At 32.4% G+C, this 21,488-nt stretch overlaps 1 protein-coding gene and 1 long non-coding RNA gene across 8 annotated transcripts in view; both read left to right on the plus strand.

Moving 5' to 3' along the window:
* LOC115881689 (uncharacterized protein CG45076-like) overlaps positions 1–21,488 on the plus strand; it is a gene marked incomplete at its 5' end in the record, with an annotated part of 225,172 nt that overhangs the window by 22,120 nt on the left and 181,564 nt on the right.
* On the plus strand, positions 3,653–21,468 carry LOC115881724. The gene is made up of 3 exons (XR_004050078.1): positions 3,653–3,810; positions 14,499–14,725; positions 21,056–21,468. It is a non-coding gene; the product is annotated as an uncharacterized LOC115881724 (long non-coding RNA).

Below are 21,488 nucleotides of genomic sequence, written 5' to 3' on the forward strand. Positions count from 1 at the left end.
TCAATCTGGCCCCTTTTGTTGTTTTGGCCAACAGGATCGCTGACAGACAGTACAGAGATGCTAGACCACCTCACGCTGCTACTGTTTGAAGCAAGGTTACATAAAAAAAACAGCTAAGTGTATATTTAAGTTCTAGTTTTACATTTAACATCTAAAATATTTTCAGTCTTAAACAATAACATACATCTTAAGTAATATCGTACAGACTATGTTCAGTGGTTAGATTGTTAAGAACATTCATGTCGATATAATCTTTAAAATATAATTTAGATCTTAGGTTTCATTGCATTACATCTTGTAATGGTATTACTTTTATAGATATTATTGCACTATTTTGATAGATGGATAATCAAACATAGATTCTAGAATCTACAGTGTAACATCTTCGATTTAGCATCATATGGAATATATCAAATTAATTAAAGTAATGCTACATTTCATATTTTCTCTTAAACTTTACATGTCCTGTATTTTATCGTAGTTGTTTTCATTGATATTTAGTACGACTCCTACCACCACTTTCTTTGACATATAACCACTATATATTTACTAGAACTCTACAATGTCATGTATCAGCAAAGAACGTCATGAATAAATATAGTCATTAGTTTTAAGTATTACACAACTGTGTTTTCTTTCTCTGTATATACCTGGCGCCCAATATCTATATACCTTTTGTTAATTATTACGGATTAATTTTCTCTCTAGTGAAATACCTTATCCACGACTGCTCTCCGATGAAATGCTGCCGTTCGCAGTGGTAGTGGTTTAAAAAACGCTACACATTTACGACATTTTTTACGTAAAGAAGGTCTCTTGGGAAAAATCTCTACGAGTAATGGTTCTCGAGATATTTAGAATCAACATTATCAATACCTATCATCATTGACATAAATTAAACATGTTGACTAAATACTTATTAGACTGACATCATAAATTTAAAATGTTTTTGTGTCATAAGTTCAACAGAAACTGTTTTATCATCATTTCTTCACAAAAAATATGATTAATTAAAAAAAAACTGTCTACTCAACGTGTTCATTTTCTGTCAATAATGACATGTATTGACTATTTCCATTCTAAATATCTTGAGAACGGTTACTCGTAGCGATTTTTACCAAGAGGCATATTTTACGTAAAAAGTAACGGAAATGTATATTTTTTTACACTCAGTACTTTTATACAGGTACGGACAAAAAGTTATTACTCTTCGAAACAGTTTAAACCATAAAATAATAAATACAAGAAGAAGTGTCAAGTCAATGTTAAATTATGGAAACAGCGTGGCTGCCTGGGTAACTAATTTTCAGATATGGCGGCTGGGACATTTGACATGACATAGACATGACAATTTCAATTTTATGAAATTTATTTCCATTTCCGGTTTTTAATGGCGGGCTGTTCAGGAGGTTTAAATGAGGGTTAATATACTTTTTACTCTTTCTAGTAGTAAATAATACAACAAAATTACTCAAAAATATTTATTTGGAATTTAGAACAATGTAAATATGCAAATCAACACAATTAAAGAGCTATAAACCAATAAACTACTGTATCAATATCAAATATTTAAATAATATCAGAGATGCTGTGTTAAAGTGAATTAGTAAAGTAACAGTGCATTGGACTTACAGAAACTTGAAGATACATAAATGTTTTCACAGCTTCACGGGCATAAAACTAAATAACTGGAAGCAGGAAAAAGGCAACCGGAACCAACACAAAACCTGGAATCAAAAAAAATATGTAAAAAACATAAATCTAGGTACATAAGACTTTTGTGAATTACATCAAACAGGACTTGAATGAAAATAAAATGAATAAAAAATATGATACATATACATCTAATACCTCATTTGTATTTTAAAAATAATCTACATACATAGATTTATAGCATTATTGCTATGAAAATACATAATAGGTACCTATGTGATATGTAATTACGCATTTCTGTTCATCTTGTAGAAAATTAATGTAGGCTAATAATAGTTCAATAATCATAATTTACCTTGTATAACTTGCTTTCAATTGCTCAAAATCACCGATCAGTCTTTAAAGTAGAGATACGGAAAAATCCTTGGCAAAGAATATCCCAAGATCCTTGGGTTCAAAGCTAAAAAAATATAAAAACAGTTAATATATTACCTATTTTTACATATAATGTGGCCCATACCTACTACACGCAGAAACGTCGATTTCATCATTTCCTTCATGTAATTAATATCATATATACTTTATTAAAGTGTTAACAAGGAACTTTATATCAAAAAACATCTTTGAACTTATAAATTTCAGCCGAAATATCAGAAACAAGCTTCCAATCAAATCTAAACGGCAAAAATTAAAATGGCGCCCGACCTTGCCAGAGGCCTCGGGAGCTGACGCTGACACACAGACAAAAGACTAAAGAACAGGACACCGACGTGCATAAAAATGTTCCGTAGCAGAAATTGACAGAAATCATATAGAAATATTCAGATTTTTGTCTAGGACAGTCTAGAAGTCCATGCTTTTTGCCTGGGTAGAACCGCGCCACAACTGTTTCCAATTTTCCGGTTTACTGTCACCCCCCTGGTTTAAACACATGTAGGTGGCGCCCCCTACAAATAGGATTCATATTGACATAAAAATCAAATTTCCCAGACATCAATTTTAATTCAAATATTAACGTTACTTCAGAAATTATTTGGACACAATTCAAATAAAAATGAAACTTCTACACTCTGTATCTCCGAAACTAAGCATTTTAAGACATACATTTAAACGAACTTTTTTACTTATTTTTATCTGCAGAACATGCTGCCCAAGTTTCCGGAATACGGTTCGGACCACCCTGTATATTAAATAGTATTGAATCTGTGGCAAGTCCTTTGTAAAACATCGTTGAAATATTCGTATTTTAATAAAACACGCTTTTAGATGTTTCCAGTATAATGGGAATATTTTTTTTAGTTTGGTTTGGTTTCCTTTGTTAGGTCTTTTTCAATTTTAAGGCACTTTTGAAAAAGCCCAAACATATGTAGAGATAAAATGTCTCTCTTTAAACTTGAAACATCTAATAATATAATGATTTGGAGCTTGCACGGCATCTTAATTATAAAATATAAATCTACTATTTTGATTAAAAACTTAATCTAAACACTGCACTAAAGAATAAAGTATTTTATTTAGTAGAATATTCATTATAATTATTATAGAAATAGGATGTCAGTCAAGATAGTATTGATACCGTCAACATAAATGTTAATTGATAACATAATTAATAAGCATGTATTAAATAGACACTAAATATCCATAATACCTAAAATAAATGCATGGTTTTACATGAGATCTTACAACTTCTTGTAGAAGAACCGCATTGCGCCCCTTGGCATTTTTTTACAATTAATGTTATTGATGAGATTCACATTCCTAAAGCTTCCATTCTTACTGGTTTAATAGATACCCTATAAATAGCATCATCACCGGATACTTATGAATGACATCTTCCTCCCATCTGGAAACTTTCTCAAAACGATACTTTTTCCGAAAAAATACGATTAATATTTTGACGGTTGATAATTTTAGAGTTCTCACGTCACCGAATTCCGACCATTCGATTGGCGGTTTAAACGTGGAACAGAATGTGCATTACTCACACTGACTTTGTCGGCGCGGTGCAAAAACGTCCCGAAATACTTTGGAGGGGATCCAAGACCGTACCGCTTTATACAAGCGCGAGTGTTGTGGCAACACCAAACCCTAAGTGGTGGCTATTGAAAGAACACCAGCTGACACTCTTATTGGTTCGATAGCATTTGGATTTCGAAGGTAAGTCCAATGTTATTAATTATTATTGATCTAAATATTTACATTGTTAAAGTAAACGAAGAAGTTAAAAATAGAGATATTTCTTTAATTTAATATTTTTGACACCATTTTAAGCCATGCCATTCAAATATGCATCTCAATTCATTTTTTCATTATTTTTATCATCGTATTGTTTTATTGTTATCGTTTTTAGCATCGAAGGTTTTCTATCCAAAGGTGTAGGTTTCTAGTAGCTACTTCTTGTTTCTACACTCATGCAAAAAAAGCAACGTAGAAATTGTTGGTCAAATTTAAAGTGTTATATTTTTGTTATTTTGAGCCCTATTTTCATGAATTTTTTAGCAAGCCGTAAAATTATATCAACTTAAATTCGTAAACTTAGTTTTTTATAAATTTAGTATTTGGCATATTATACAGGGTTAATCGAAGGGTTGTTTTTTACCATAATCGTAAAACACCCTGTGCAATAATTTCGTATGTATATTTTCATATCAATATATGCTTTGGTTAATTTTTAAAAGAGAAATGAACTGATCACGATCGATTTGCAATTTTTTCAATTATATGATTACTTTTTGATGTAATTTTTTAATATGATGAGATGGTTTTGGTTACTATTATTGCCGTAACGTCATAATACGCTGCATTGGATACTCTATACTAAATTAAAGAAAAAACGTTAAAGACTAACGATACAGCCCGGGTTTTAATAAACATTAATAACGATCAGGGGCGCCGAGTTTTATAAAACCTCGTGGGTGCTCATCAGATATAAGTAAATGTAATAAATTTCCAGATTGTTACATTTGTTGTATTTAACACTTTTTTACATATGTAATATGTAAAAAGTGTTTATGTAATTTTTACAATCCTATTGAGTATAATTTGAGTTATGTAGAAATAATTTTTTAGTGCAGATACCAATTTGAGAATATACCGTACGATGAAAAAAACGGCGTCAGACTGTGAAATAAAGATCGCATTCATATGTCATTTTATATGTAAATTTACATGGGAAATGTTATTGATCGTCATTTCCCAGCCAACTGAACGCCGTTTTTTTCGATCATACGATAATAATGATACCCATTACAATCGTGTAAGGGCAGATAGTAAAACAGACAGATACTGTAGTTTATATAAAGATACAAAATGAGTGAAGTTATAAATTGCTGAGAAAATAGTGGAAGGATATTCGGGATTGGACAGCTTAGGGTTTCGATCAACAAATTTATCCATCAAAACTAAAAATTCTCGAAAATAAACACAACATACTTCAGGTTCTATGTTACCGATTCTGAACATTATCTAGCAGCTTTCTATGACGGAGCTTTAGGACTGTTCAGAATCCAAAAGCCAAATAAATTTTTGCCATTCCTAAAGTAGTTGAAAATTCGCTTCCAATTTATAACAATTACAATTATCATAGATAGATAGATATATAAACTCTAATCTCTAAACACTTTTGGAGCCCACACAGACTCAGATTAGTCCAGACTCAGTTTAACACAGAGAAACTGTGCTGTCCAGTTTGCGTAGATTAACCTGTACTACAGCCTGCCGCACACACCTAGTTTTATAGTATAGTTTTATCTACAATGAACTGAGTGACGCACTCACTTCAGCACTTTTTTTCTAAGTGAAAATCGCCTCTCGAGATACAGTTCTGTTTTGCATTTTGCTGGCTGGTGCAATAAAGAAAAGGCAGAAAAGCAACGATTAGTTAATAGAAACAAATGGACCAAAGATTGGCTACTTAAAGGAAATAATTATTCCCATATCAATTTCCTTGCCGATTTAAAAGTGGCAAAACAGGAGTAGTTAACTACCTAAGAATTGACGAGAGAACTTACTTAGAATTTATTTCTTCGAAAAACTACAGTAATCATACTGTCACAGATTATACTGTGGAACTTTTTCATCAGTGCATCGCGCATCGTGCATTTTCCAAAGGACTTTCTACAGTTGAGCAACCTCTTGCCTTGCAGTGGATAAGTGTCGCTTAAAGTTGCTAAACTGACTAATTTTGGCGTTTATGTTCGTGGGTGCTCCGCACCCACTGTTTTTTTCTCGTGGGTGCTAGAGCACCCCAGCCCCACGCAGTCGGCGCCTCTGATAAAGATAACAGAACTAACAATATTAAAGAAAACGTCTGTAATGCTCAAGTATACAAACAGAAAAAAATGTAAAAAGTACCGTAATACTTTGTATTGTTTCCCTTGGCAGCGATAACTGCCTGTAGAGGTCCGTTCATACTGTCCAATGACATTGTTTATATGTTTATATGATTATGCAGCCTCAATAGGCTGCATAATCATATAAATGTCATATTGGGTTATGTTTTCCTATTCTTCTTTAAGGACCAAGTGAAGTTTATTTAATAAAGCTGGTACCGCTTTGCGACCCCCAGCCCTCCTGCCAAGCATTTTGCAAACGTCGAACATTATGGGCAGTACATAGTAGTATATAGTTTACAATAATCAACAATGCCGCATTGTCATATTGAAAATAACTTCAAAAAGAAATGATAATTGAAAAAATTGCAATTGTTGGTGGCAAGTTCATTTTCGTTAAACGTTCAAATTATTGCACAGGGTGTTTTAAAGTTAGGGTAAAAAACAACCCCTCAATTAACCCTGTATAATATGCCAAATACTAAAGTTTATAAAAAACTGAGTTTACGAATTAAAGTTGACATAATTATATACAGCTTGCTAAAAAATTCATGAAACTAAGGCTAAAAATAACAAAAATACAACACTTTAAATTTGACCAAAATTTCCCCGTTGCGTTTTTTTCTGTATAAACAAAATAACAAAAATACCACACTGTATAAGTAAAATAACAAAAATATAACACTTTAAATTTGACCAACATTTCCCCGTTGCGTTTTTTTCTGCATCTGGGTGTATAAATAAAAAAATCTTCTTATCCATTGTGATGACTGCTACTTCGGTGCTGCTGATCCCTTTAGCTTTAAGTATTTTTGCAATATGTTGGTACCAAGTAGTTATAGGTCTACCCTTTTCCTCTTTTCGTGCCTTTTTGCTTCCCATATATTTTTTGCTGGTCCCTCCTTGTTCAGTCTTTTTTTTTTGTAATGTCCATACCATTTTATTTGGCAATTTTCAATAGTTGTTAGTATTGGTTGGAATTTTAGTTGTTCTGAATATTGGATTTGCGTATTTAATAAATTGTCGTGACTCTTAGCACTTTTATTCCAGGTATATCAACAAGTATAGCCGTCATATATTATGTGATTGCCATGCCTGTTTATACTGATCATTCAAGAGTTGTTCTTCTGAGTTGTAGAATGTAGACTGTTTAAGAGGAGAGTTAATCATCGCGACCTTACAAATCTATTGTTTGTCCCCTTTCTTGAATTATAACGAGTTATAACTCATCATACAGTCTCAGGGCTTTGACAAAAGCCAGTATCTAAAACGGCTTCACAGAGGCTAGTTCTCCAACTCCGATATCAGTCGTACCAAAGTTTATGGCATGAATGTGGTTGTTGTCTCGGCGCACTCAGTGATGAAGTGTTCTGGTGTTTCCACATTTTCCCCACAGAATCTGCTTTCGTCTTTTTCCTTAGCTTCAATCTACTGAGGTGTTCGTTGGCGACAATTTGAAGATTGTTCTTACTTAAATCAAGAAATCCCTTTGATTGTTCTCGGTGGTAAGTTTTGAGAAATTTCTTCAAGTGTATTGACCGTTGGAGGATTTCCATTCCAGGTTACGCATGGAGTCTTCCAGGTTCTTGAGTTTTAAATTGGTTCCCACTTGTGAAGCGGAACGGTTCTGGTGCAGTAGTGGAGTGTTCACACCTTTTCTAGCTGATTTTTATCATACCTACTTCTTCTTCTCTTTCGTACGTTAGGACCAAGTCCTGTTTTTTCTCGAATGGTACCCTAAGAACAGTTGGGATGATGAAGACCAGCTTTCATACCATCTTATAGGTGGTCGCCCCGGCGGTCGAGGCGTGTTAGGTCTTTTCTCTTTAGCGATTTTCGCTACCCGTTGTTTGACATCTTGTCCATATGGTCTCTCCACTCTCTTCTCCTGTTTCTTGTCCATCTTACTACATCCTGTATTTCACATGTTTCACTTATATCCTCATTTCTTTTCCGATCATATAAGGTATATCCTGTAATTGGTCAGTGTTCGCATTTCTGTTGTTCTTAGAAGCCGTTTTGTACATGTGTTCATAGCTAATTCATCATCATATATTATCGTCAATAAATTAAATAATAAGACTTTGAAAAGAACATTGATCAATATACTTTAAAAAATTAATCAATGATAATACTAAATTCGATTAGACATATAAAAAAAAAACTCTTGTTCAAATTGTTACTTACTTACTTACTGCCATTACCTGTTGACGAGTATTTGACACGCATCAGGAGATGGTTACGCAAGGCGTTTTCATGGAAAATATCTTTGTATCTTTTGAGTTGTCTACCCGGTTTCCTCTTACTCTCTACAAGGTCACCTTAAAGAAGAGATTTCGGTAGGCGGTTTTCTTGCATCCTGCATACGTGGTCAGCCCATCTTAAGCGGGGTTTAGTAACCATGACTTCAGCGCTTTTGCAGCTTGCTTTTTAAGGACTGATACATTTGAGACATGGTGGCACCATTTAATTCTTAAGATTTTACCATTTAATTTGACGATTAAAGATTGTTAGTACACCAATATAGAACCCCCCTTGAAAAAAAAGGAGATGTTAATTATTGATGAGGTATTTTTGTGTAAAAACGACTGAAAAATTCTTACAAGGAGACACCAGTCTCGAGAAACAAGAAACACCAGAAACGAGCCACATAATTTTTTTATTATTAAAAATATATTCACACATGTCATCCCAGGTCGTTTTAAGAAAAGACAATTCTTTGATTTGTTAGAGATTTTCTGGAAGTGAAAAAGATCAGAATTCCAGAAATATCACTTTAATTTTCAAATATTTTCTATTTCCTCTTAGTTTAAAGTTCACGCGCTTGGTCTGCTTAATAATTCATGAATCTTACACGAGTGTGACATATATTCCACATTTGTATCTAATAATGTTATGTTAGGAAAATCTTTAGACATATGAATTTATGATTTATGTACCTAAGAGATCTAAGGTTAATATGACATCTAAATTTTCTATTGAACGAGACGATGTAACTTTTTATTTGAAATATGTGTTTGGTTACTATACCGGGTGTTGCATCGTCGAGCGGGACATTCAGGCATTTCCCATGTAAATTTTAATAGGGTCAATTATTGGCTTCCCTAATTATTTTAGAGAATAATTCTACTTAGGTTTATTGAAGAGCACTAAAACCCACATTCAAAAGAATAACTTTAGATATTTTTGATTAGCCCGTTTACGAGTTATCGCCGATTTCTTTTTAAATATTTCTCCTTTCTTATGGTCCTGTATTTACTTATGAGCACCAGTCAAGGTAAAAGATAACTGTCAAATGAAGTTGTCATTTCAGAAATTTAGCTATTTAGTGCTTTATTATTATTATTAAAAACTCATACCTACATCGAAAATATTAGCCATGAATTACACTACCGAAGAAAAAGTATTGACGATTAAATGGTATTATGAAGGAAATAGTTATCAAAAGGTGTCGGACATGTTTGCTGCTCTGTATCCGAATAGACCGATACCTGGAAAATCTACAATCGCAAGGAATATCCAGAGATTTGAGACCAAAGGTACTCTAATAAATAACTGCAGATATGAAGCAAGGCAGGAACAAAGAGAAGATGCAAGAAATGATACCGACTTGGAGCTTTTATTGTGCGTGGAAGAGAACGGTGGAAAGATCAGCACAAGGAAACTTGAGGATGAAACAGGAATAGATCACACTACAGCGTTTCGAATTTTGAAACGATATAAATACTATTCCTTCAAATATGAAAAGCACCAAGAGCTACGAGATGGGGACGAAATACGGCGGCAGGCGTTTTGTTTTGATATGATGGAAAGAGCAAACACGGATAGGGAATTTTTAAAAAACATATGTTTCACTGACGAATGCACGTTTACCTTAAATAATGAACCCAATATTCAAAATTATCGATATTGCAACAAAGAAAACCAACATAGGTTTGTCGAAACAAGGACGCAATATCCACAGAAAGTAAATGTTTGGGCAGGGATATTCAGACACAATATTATCGGGCCATTATTTCTTACGCGAAATTTAAAGCAGAGTATTATTTGGAACTACTCGAAAATCATATTTTACCTGCTTTACATGATGCGGCTAGGGAAAATCAGGAAGTTTGGTACCAAATGGATGGCTGCCCGGCACATAGCCCCCTGGCTGTTCGGGAATATTTAGACAATAGTTTTAACGGAAACGTTATTGGCCTAAATCATACAGTAAATTGGACAGCAAGGTCTCCTGATATTTCGCCAAATGATTTCTTTCTCTGGGGCCATTTAAAAAACAGGATATACAGGGATAAAAAATACCCAAATCTCGAAGAATTAAAAAATGCTATTTCTGCCGAATGCAATAGAATTTCAGTTTACCAACTAGCGAACATAAGAAGAGAATTTTATGATCGCCTGGGTTATTGTCTAGCAGTCGATGGAGGAATATTTGAATATCTGAAATCCTAAAGTTCTAACAATTTAATAGTACCTAAATTAATAAGTTATTGAATATTGTAATAATACTATAATTAACCTTGTAATTGATTATTTTATTTTACTTTAATTCAGATTAATTGGTATTTATAAATACATCTTTAAGATATCCGATGTAGGAATGAGTTTTCAATAATAAAGCACGAAATAGGTAAATTTCTGAAATGACAACTTCATTTGATAGTTATCTTTAACCTTGACTGGTGCTCATAAGTAAATAAAGGGCCATAAGAAAGGAGAAATATTTAAAAAGAAATCGGCGATAACTCGTAAACGAGTTAATCAAAAAAATCTAAAGTTATTCTTTTCAATGTGGGTTTTAGTGCCCTTCAATATACCTAAATAGAAATATTCTCTAAAATAATTAGGAAGGCCAATAATTGACCCCATTAAAATTTACATGGGATTTCCTATGTCCCGTCCGACGATGCAACACCCGGTATATTTTTATAACTTTATTATTATGAGACGTTAAAGTCAACGATATAATGTTTTCCTGCATTGTTTATTATTTCTTAGAGTTCAGTTTGTTCAGTTTATTCAATTCATACTTCTAAATATATGTCATATGATCATTTCATCATCATCATCAACATTTTCAGCTTATTCGACCATTTCCAATTATGGTATAGCCTCCCTCACATACTCTATTTGTAGTTGGGCTCATTGTTGTCTATTGGTGGCTATGTGGGCCCAAGTTATTCCTGCTAATTTCCTAATATCATGGTCCCATCTCAGGTTCAGTTTTCTTCTAGATCTCTTAATTCCTCGTGGGTACCATTCTGTAATTTTTGTGGTCCATCTGTCGTCCGTTCTTCTTGCCAGGTGTTCTGCCTATTGCCATTTGAGGGATTTGACTCTGTGGATGACATATATTACTTGGGTCTTTTGTCGTATCCACTCTATTCTTTTACGGTCTCTCTTAGTTATTCCCAGCATATTTCGTTCCATTGAGCGTTGTGCGACCTGCAGTTTCCTTATGATTCCGTTTTAAGTGTTCAGGTTTCGCATGCATAGGTCATGACTGGTAGTACACATTGGTCGATTGTTTTCTTCTTTAGATAGAGTGGCATTCTAGAGTTAAATATGATTGAGTTTCTTCCGTAAGTACTCCATGATAACTTAATTCTTCTGTTGATTTCTGGTAGTAGAAATCCCGAGTTGTGTTATCCCGAGTGTATTAGTTGTCCCAAATATATATATTCTTCTACTATTTCCAGTGTTGTGTTATTTACTAGAATGTCTTTCATTTCCGCTAGTTCATTATTTCCTAGTTCATTTTAAGACGAACTTTATTGCTGGCTGTATTTAGTTCTTTAATTTGTGGTTGTAGTTCTTCCTGACTATTGACAATTAGGACTGTCATCACCGAATCAGAGATAGTTAAGATATTTTTCATCGGCTCTGGTGCACAATAGGTCCCCACGCATTTAACACTTTTTTGGGATTTTTTTGCAAGATTATCTTAAACTGAATATTTTTAAGCATAAAAATTGTTGGATGAATGTGTTTTATCTTTAAAAAGCGGCAAAAAAACGTATTTTAGGTACAGGCGACGGACAGTAAATATGTTAAATTTTCTACACGGATTCAGTAAAAACATCACATATTAGTACTTTATTACCTTATATAGACGTGGAATGATCTAATTTAAGCACAAAAATGTAAAGAATCTTCTTTGTAAGCATAAAAATTAAGAAAATATATTTATTTACATCAGCTCAAGCTAGCAATTTTATGAGTTTTTCGATTGACAGTTAATCGATCATCGGTATGTCATCTATGGCCTTCGCATAGAATTTGCGACGTTGTCAATAAAATTACTTTATATGATTTTCTTCTGAAATAAAGTTGTTGTGGAGGGACTTAAAACGATAAGTTATCACTTTAGTGCAACAAAAATTGAACTGTCTAGTAGCTTATTCGTTAGTGTGGATTATTTTAAAGCAATTAAAATTTGCGGATTTTTCAGGTTCTACGAAAATATAAGTTTTTTTAATATATACTGTTTTTCGACGCGTAATCAATGAAGTTTTGTCATTAGGCTCAATTAGGTTAGCCTGGTTATTTGGAAGGTGGTAATGCATTGGTTAGCCTGGTTATTTGGAGGGTGTTAATGCAATGGTTAGCCTGGTTATTTGGAGGGTGGTAATGCATTGGTTAGCCTGGTTATTTGGAGGGTGTTAATGCATTGGTTAGCCTGGTTATTGGGGGTGTTAATGCATTGGTTAGCCTGATTATTTGGAGGGTGGTAATGCATTGGTTAGCATGGTTATTTGGAGGGTGTTAATGCATTGGTTAGCCTGGTTATTTGGGGATGTTAATGCATTGGTTAGGTTAGGTTAGATAGGCTGGTTATTTGGAGGTTGGTAATGCATTGGTTAGCCTGATTATTTGGAGGGTGTTAATGCATTGGTTAGCCTGGTGATTTGGAGGGTGTTAATGCATTGGTTAGCCTGGTTATTTGGGGGTGTTAATGCATTGGTTAGGTTAGGTTAGGTTAGATATTCTGGTTATTTGGAGGGTGGTAATGCATTGGTTAGTCTGGTTATTTGGAGGGTGTTAATGCATTGGTTAGCCTGGTTATTTGGGGGTGTTAATGCATTGGTTAGGTTAGGTTGGTGGGGAGTGTTTGGAAGTACGCAGATCACATCCATTTCGGAATCTTACTGAACAAATCCGGGAAAAATATATTTTTAAACAATTGTGCTAAATACTGTGTAATGATTTTATTGTCAATTTATTTTTATAGTGTTTTTGTTTTGCCTCGTTTATTATATTTTTAATTTTTCGTGTTCTTAAAGTGCGTACTAAATGTAAAAAAAACGAATATAAAGTAGAACGTTTTCGTCGATTTTACACAGGGTGAGTATGGCAACACTGTGCATAACCTTGTATTTTACGTCTTTATGAAGGTTATAATAGGGAGTTTTCGCATTGAAATGTAGTGAAAATTTGGAATTTTCAATTATTTTTTTTCGTAGAAAAAGTGGTTCATCCAAAAATTTTTTTCTTTTAAACCATTCCATTAACTATGGGATCCACATTAAAAATTAAAAAAAACACGATTTCGTGGGGACCTGTTCTGCACAAGACCCTTTTTCATCTATTTTTAATCCTTTGTTGGTTCAGTTGACGCAAGATTTCTTCTAATGTTTCTGTAAACAGCTTTGGGATATCCGATCTCCCTGTCGTACTCCTTTGCCAGTTGGGAACTCTGGGGTTGTTTTATATATCATTACTCTTGCTTTGGCTTCTTTGTATAAGCATAAAGTGATCATTTATTTATTGGTAATTATTATGATATGTGAAGTATAACAATCATTAATAATGGAAGTAGTTTTATCATAAAATTTGATTTTGAACTGAACTTGAACCAGTGATGACAGTGTCTTGCAGGGACAATACTTTCGCAAGTCTTGCATTATTTAATAGATTTTTACTAGAGGCACTTTCTACACATAAAATAAATAAATAGTATTTAAAAATTCAGTGCAAATAAAACTTTAAAGAAAGACATTATTAGTAAATTTCCTGACGAAAATATTTATTTTTCAATATATTATATTGAATCAGCATTTCTTTCTTTAACATTTTATGCATTAGGCGAAAAAACACTTCAGTAATAAATTAAAACAATATTTCTTTGCAAATAAGTAATTTCTTAAACGTGAAGAAAGACTGCAAGTGCTTATTCTTGGTTATGGTCAAGTCTAGTACTGGTCGGTGAGTTTGACTGAACAATGTAAGCTAGGGACCAGAAGAAGACCACAATAGATCAGAAAAAGTCGCAGTGGATCAAGTCGATAGCTACCTTGAAGTATCTAATCTAACTTAATGATATTACTATAAAAAGTAATAGAATTTGAGCAATTGAAACTTATTTTTGAGTTATTTATAAATACAAATAAATTAAGAAAAATCTCCATTTTAATCTAAACAATAGAACTATTACCTCCCTAGGTTTCAGGTACTTAAAGAGTACTCTTCGAAATAGCACTATTACAATTATTAACCACTAATTTGTTTTAGAAAAAATGCTTACCTACTTAAGAAACCCGATCAGTCAGGGCTATGAGTGGTCGTTCTGGCCCGACGCCAAGTTCTACTACCACTACAGGATATATCGGCCCCTCAGCTTCTACGTAGACTGGCCACTGACGGCGAGGGAGAGGTTCCCACAGTACTGGCCATCGAATAGGTCCTACAACTACTATTTGAACGATTTCCCGTCAGAGGCCGCCTTCAGGGAAATCAGGGTAGGTTTGACTGAGTTCAGTACATTTTTTATAAAAGAAAAATGACAATAGACAGCAATATCAAAAAAATTTGCGAACCCTGGCACAGTTCCTGTTCTTATGTAAAATGACGTTTTGATTCCAAATATAGCTTCTGTTTTCTTTACCAGTACTCCGCCAACATGCTTGCATTCTATTTACCTGAAAATCTCTTCTCCAGCTTAGCGATGTCTTGATGGAACCTTTCCTCGTGTTCATCCGAGATTGCTCTTAAACTTTCAGTGTGCTTCAAGTCCAGGTGTCTGCGAAGGAAATTCATCTCAAGAGACATGTTATATAAGATAAATGTATCAGTGTTCATCACATCAAGAAAAGCTCATAATACGTATGATGATATATCCAAATTATATGGTATATTGCTTTTGGTAATAATTTTTCTCGCAAAATTTATTATAATTTATATATACCGGATGCGTCTCAAAATTGGCTTACCTCTATAACTTTTTTATTTTTTTCAGATAAAAAAACGCCATTTGGAATGTTAGTATTTTTTCTCCAATTCTTTTCTGTCACTTCGTGTTTCACTGGAAATGACTACAACTTTTTAATTTTTAAATGGCACCCTCTGTATTTTTATACTTTATTCGATAAAAAATGATACTTAAAATTAGTAGTGGGAACTATCGAATGAATACTATCGAAACATTCGATAGTTGCAATTCATTCGAATAATTCGATAGCTAGTAAAAAAACATTCGTTGAAAACTATTCGAATAAAAATTATCGAATAGATGCGTCATCTGCCTTGAAATATTGTATTTTAGTAATTCGGCAGCAAAAACCATTCATTTATAAAATTCATTCATTTATGAAATTCATTTATTCGTCAGGATCGATTATAATAAAATATTAACTGGATTTTAGTTGTCGCCCGGCGACGTAGGTTTCTTTCCGAGAAACCCGACAGCGGTCGGTGGCAATGCTTATGAAAGAAGCCGGCATCTTTGATTTTTTTGCGGAGTCATATAAAGATAAGGACACATTATTTTTTTTTATTGAGGTGCTAGTATTTACACAGAAAATACATTACGAAGGGCGCTGTTGCCATATATTGGTATTAGTTGATATTAGCAAAGAATATTATTGTTTGGCTTTAGTTAGTTAGAGATAGTATGTCTATATATTTTGCATTTTTTTTATTAATATTCTGTTGTTACACTGCAATAATACTTGTTATTTTCGATGTAGGAAAATGATTTTTAATGTTTTTAAGCTAAGACTGGTTTAATAAAAAATAATAATAACAGTAAAATAATTTGTTATACCTATTAACAACAAAATTTAAAATAATTTAATATAAACATTTTCTTTACGTAGTAGCAAAATATAAACAACAAATTAGATGTCAAAATTATTTATATTAAATCCTATTTAAAAATAATATGGTCTTTAAATGTTTTGTGTGTGGCAACGTTGGTTTATAAATAATAATAATTACAGAACTAATTTGTTATATTAACAACAAACTTTAAAATCATGAAATATAAGCATTTATTAATTTTCTAAGCATGCAGTGTAATGGAAGGAAAATATAAATAAAAAAATAGAAATCAAAATTATTTATATTAGGTACTTTATATTACTATTTAAAAATAATATTTACTGGCATTTACTTTAAAAAATAAATGAAATATTTCTTCGCAAAAAACTACATGTAAGAGAATTAGCATAAACAAAATACAAACATCGTTATTTTTTTAAAAAAATTGGCAAGTGTAAAACTTTTAATTTAATTTTCTCATCCCATAGTTTGAGTTCGATAACCATTTACTTAACTACATTACTTAAATATGATTATTAAGTTCAACCAATTCATATTATTAAAACATCTAAAATACAAATATGTATTTTTAAAATTAATTCTAAGTTCATCTCATCTCTCTTAAAAATTGCTACTTCTCAAAATTTCCCATTAAAAAATAGACCATATACCATATAAAATAAAATAATTGAAAGATCGGGCTACGGAAAATCACACAAATTTTCGGAAAAATTTTGACCACCTGCACACGCACACAATCGTCAATTAAAAAAAACTACTATTTTAGTATTTTAAATATTTTAATAAACGCAAAAATAGCACAGTATTTATAAGGCGAAGTTATAAAAATTTGGAAGAACTAATAATGCACTCACACACACAAAAATCAAACGAATACTAAATTTCATTTATCAAAAGCATTCGATAGTCGTGGCTCAACGATAACCATTTAGTCGCACGGCGAGGTTGTCACATATGCTTCAGTATACAAATGAATGAATGATTTTATTCGAATAAAACCATTCGATAGTTGAAATCATTCATTCAGTAACCATTCGATAATCTAATTCATTCGATAGTTCCCATCGCTACTTAAAATAGAACGACACATCATATGTCAATTTTTGACATTATTCGCTTTAAAAACATTATATTTTAAATTTTAATTTAGAGTGTTATGTCTGTGTTAAAAGCACTAATTCGTTTCGTTTAGTTTTTAATGTCCTGTCCTGGCCGGTTAAAACATGTCCAAATCGTATTTTTAATCATATCTCAATTTTTTCAAATGTAACGACATGGCTCATTAGCATATTTGGAAAAATCATTTTTTACGAATTATTTAGTACCACACACTTGGTATTTCGAGTCAAATTGTCGTTATGAATCGCATGTTACGATTTCAAATAAACCATATTCAAAAATGTCAAAAGTTGACGTATAATGTGTCATTTTATTCAGAGTGTCACGTTCTAATAAATAAAGTAAAAAATACCGAGGGTCCCGTTTAAAAATTAAAAGTTGTAGTCATTTCCAGTGAAACAGGAAGTGACACAAAACAATTGGGTACCTCAATCAATCTTAATTTATGTCATATACTAACATACCAATTCTTGTTTCTTTATCTGAAAAAATCAAAAAGTTATAGAGGTGAGCCACATTTGAGGCGCAACCATTATACTTTTAGATAACAACGCATGTTGCTGTATATGTTGTTATACATTTATAACTTGATTACCTACTAGGGATGGAAGCTGAAATATATGTCAAAAATAAGTAAAAAATGCGATAAACAAAACAGATAAATCGATAACGTTTACTGATTTTATTACAATTTGAGCGGAACTACATCCTTTAAAAAAGCCTACCGCTCTTCCTACGAAAGTTCATATGTTTTCAGAACAGTTATAATCTCTAATGTCACAGAAATAACAATTTAGAAGTCAAATCCATTTCCAAAGCCAAATTCATCTAACCAAACTATCGAAAGGCAGTAGAAATAGGTAGGGATGTTTCCCCCAAAAAGAAAGAGTTGTGGAGGAAAACGGAGTTTATATTTGTATACAGGAGGTCATTTTACATAAGGATGATCAATAATTGTGCCGCAGTGTGGAATTTTTTGTCAGATGGTTTTTGAGCAGTGTATAAAAAGTGCATGTTGCATATATTTAGTGTTTTCGTTGACAATTTAATTTAAAAAATCTTGTATAAATTTACAAACAAATAAATATGCAATTGCTGAGGGCAATTAATTTCAATTAGGTCATTAGCATATATCACTTCCCTGCTTATTGACTTAACGCAACACAACGTCTGATCCCGAAGCGTATTATTGCTACAGGAAACTAAAGCAATATGTTACCAAGCATGAATTGTCTCTATTTCAGTCCCATAATATGGGTGAATTAATTTTAATATATCGTTTTATTATAATACAATAATTAGTATCAAAATATATATAAATTATTGTTTCTGGCATTTAGTTTTAGTCTAACATAGCTTTATTTAGTATTTTTATGGAATTAGAGATGTAACAACATTTTAAATTAAATTGAACCGGTTGGTTTTTTATATATTTAACCTATTTTTTGATTCATTAAAAATTATCCGATGCCGATGGAAAGATTATCCTTTTTGGCTATGCCAATTGACCTAAATATTTGACCTTCTTTGTATTAGGTCTATTAGGATATCGAAGGGCATGCTTTAAAAATAATTGTCCCAGATTTCCAGTTGACTTTTAATTAGAATCGCATAATTATTTTAGTATTTTCTGATTGCTGATTGGGAACTAATTGCCCCGCTAACCGAGACAAAACATAAATCTGGTAAAATGGTATTACATTTTTTGGTTATTTTTATAATAATTTTGGTGTTAGTAGAGGACATACATTCACATAAAGTTTTTTTTTTCTAAAAATAGGTTCATGAATTATCCCCTTAAATACCCTGCATGTGTACCTTATACCGTGTACCCTCTATACCGGGTGTTGCATCGTCGAGCGGGACATAGGAAATCCCATGTAAATTTTAATGGGATCAATTATTGGCTTCCCTAATTATTTTAGAGAATAATTCTATTTAGGTTTATTGAAGAGCACTAAAACTCACATTCAAAAGAATAACTTTAGATATTTTTGATTAGCTCGTTTACGAGTTATCGCCGATTTCTTTTTAAATATTTCTCCTTTCTGCCCTGTATTTACTTATGAGCACCAGTCAAGGTAAAAGATAACTGTCAAATGAAGTAGTCATTTCAGAAATTTATCTATATAGTGCTTTATTATTATTATTAAAAACTCATATAGGGAAATTAAAATAACTTTGGTTGCACGTCATAATACGACCACCAGCAAATTCCATAAGACGACGCATGGTGTCATTGATGACGTGCAACCAAAGTTGTTTTAATTTCCCTTACCTACATCGAAAATATTAGCCATGAATTACACTACCGAAGAAAAAGTATTGATGATTAAATGGTATTATCAAGGAAATAGTTATCAAAAGTTGTCGGACATGTTTGCTGCTCTGTATATGAATAGACCGATACCTGGAAAATCTACAATCGCAAGGAATATCCAGAGATTTGAGACCAAAGGTACCCTAATAAATATAACTGCAGATATGAAGCAAGGCAGGAACAAAGAGAAGATGCAAGAAATGATAGAAGTTTTATTGTGCGTGGAAGAGAACGATGGAAAGATCAGCACAAGGAAACTTGAGGATGAAATAGGAATAGATCACACTACAGCGTTTCGAATTTTGAAACGACATAAATACTATTCCTTCAAATATGGAAAGCACCAGGAGCTACGAGATGGGGAGGAAATACGGCGGCAGGCGTTTTGTTTTGATATGATGGAAAGAGCAAACACGGATAGGGAATTTTTAAAAAAACATATGTTTCACTGACGAATGCACGATTACCTTAAATAATGAACCCAATTTTCAAAATTATCGAAATTGGAACAAAGGAAACCAACACAGGTTTGTCGAAACAAGAACGCAATATCCACAGAAAGTAAATGTTTGGGCAGGGATATTCGGACACAATATTATCGGGCCATTATTTCTTACGCGAAAATTAAATGCAGAATATTATTTGGAACTACTCGAAAATCATATTTTACCTGCTTTACATGATGCCGCTAGGGAAAATCAGGAAGTTTGGTACCAAATGGATGGCTGCCCGGCACATAGTACCCTGGCTCTTCGGGAATATATAGACAATAGTCTTAACGGAAACGTTTGGCCTAAATCATACAGTAAATTGGCCAGCAAGGTCTCCTGATATTTCGCCAAATGATTTCTTTATCTGGGGCCATTTAAAAAACAGGATATACAAAGATAAAAAATACCCAAATCTAGACGAGTTAAAAAATGCTATTTCTGCCGAATGCAATAGAATTTCAGTTTACCAACTAGCGAATGTAAGAAGAGAATTTTATGATCACCTGGATTATTGTCTAGCAGTCGATGGAGGAATATTTGAACATCTTCTTAAATCCTAAAGTTCTAACAATTTAATAGTACCTAAATTAATAAGTTATTGAATATTGTAATAATACTATAATTAACCTTGTAATTGATTACTTTATTTTACTTTAATTCATATTAATATGTATTTATAAATCTTTAAGATTTCCGACATAGGAAAGAGTTTTCAATAATAATAAAGCACTAAATAGGTAAATTTCTGAAATGACAACTTCATTTGACAGTTGTCTTTTACCTTGACTGGTGCTCATAAGTAAATACAGGGCAATAAGAAAGGAGAAATATTTAAAAAGAAATAGGCGATAACTCGTAAACGAACTAATCAAAAATATCTAAAGTTATTCTTTTGAATATGGGTTTTAGTGCTCTTCAATAAACATAAATAGAATTATTCTCTACAATAATTAGGGAAGCCAATAATTGACCCCATTAAAATTTACATGGGATTTCCTATGTCCCGTCCGACGATGCAACACCCGGTATACTCCTAAAACTTTATAAACTTGCTAATACTGTTTTATTCTTATTTTCAGCTGAAAAATGATCTCTATTTCGACCAGCGATATCCGTAACGAAGACGCTCCAGGTCTTTAAATATGTACTTGAAAAGTGAAATTTACATAATCCATAGTTCAAAATATCTTTACTTAAGTATACATTGTAAAAAGATGCTATACCACAAAAATATACCGCATGACACAAATAGGTATTGAAATATAAATGATGAAGATCAACAAGAACGCATTTCACATCTCTATAAAATATTGTAAAAATTGATGTCGGAATTATGGAAATTTTACTTTTCATTTACATAGTTGGAAAGTGATATTTATGTTAGGTATATTATTTATTGAGATACACAGTTTATTTTTGTATATGTATATATTTTGATGTTATTACTGATTGTTGACTCCATACTAACGAATAATAAAAGTTGTATATAAAATGTTGTTTTTGACATAATTC

Source organism: Sitophilus oryzae, unplaced genomic scaffold (genome assembly GCF_002938485.1).
Source record: "Sitophilus oryzae breed Bouriz unplaced genomic scaffold, Soryzae_2.0 scaffold_1111_pilon_pilon, whole genome shotgun sequence".
Lineage (NCBI taxonomy): Eukaryota > Metazoa > Arthropoda > Insecta > Coleoptera > Curculionidae > Sitophilus > Sitophilus oryzae.